This window comes from Odontomachus brunneus, unplaced genomic scaffold (genome assembly GCF_010583005.1).
Source record: "Odontomachus brunneus isolate Ranch 3 - 2012 unplaced genomic scaffold, Obru_v1 Obru_scaffold_001, whole genome shotgun sequence".
In the NCBI taxonomy this organism is placed as follows: domain Eukaryota; kingdom Metazoa; phylum Arthropoda; class Insecta; order Hymenoptera; family Formicidae; genus Odontomachus; species Odontomachus brunneus.
The window spans coordinates 6831049-6831684 of record NW_022639451.1 but is presented as its reverse complement, the minus strand read 5'-3'; positions in this window follow the sequence as shown (position 1 = coordinate 6831684).

Sequence of the window (636 nt, the reverse complement as noted above, 5' to 3'; positions counted from 1 at the left end):
ACACACACACACACACACACACACACACACACACACACACACACACACACACACACACACACACACACACACACACACACGTATATATTCTTGAACACAGAAAATATAGCAATTATGAAAAATATTGAAAATAAATGTAAAAGCACCGGAAATACTCTATATGCAGAAAATGATTCCACAATCACAAAATCAAGATAAAATCTTTAAATAGCTGAAAAAGACTAGTCGATATTGATAATCATTTAAATCGCTATTCCGGTAAGTATAAACGTGAGTAGGTTAACGAAATCATGAAAATGTTTATTTACCGACGATCAGTAAGTAGAAATAAATTTCAGAAAAGTAGAAATCTATCAGCTATCGATATATAAAAATTTTTATGATTCCGTGCTAATATGTAGTGCAAAATGTTCATTAATACTTCTGTTTTCAGTCTGTAAAAGCACTTTCAATTCGGCGTATTCGTTTGCAAGAGAAGTACAAAGTGCGATATAAAGACTTCCAAGACAATGCGAAATTCCGACGTAATACACAAAGTAATAATTATAAAGCATAATTAAAAATTAAAAAATAATTAAGCATAATTAATAATTAAAAAATATAAGAAGTGTATCAGAATATCAATTTACTTGATAA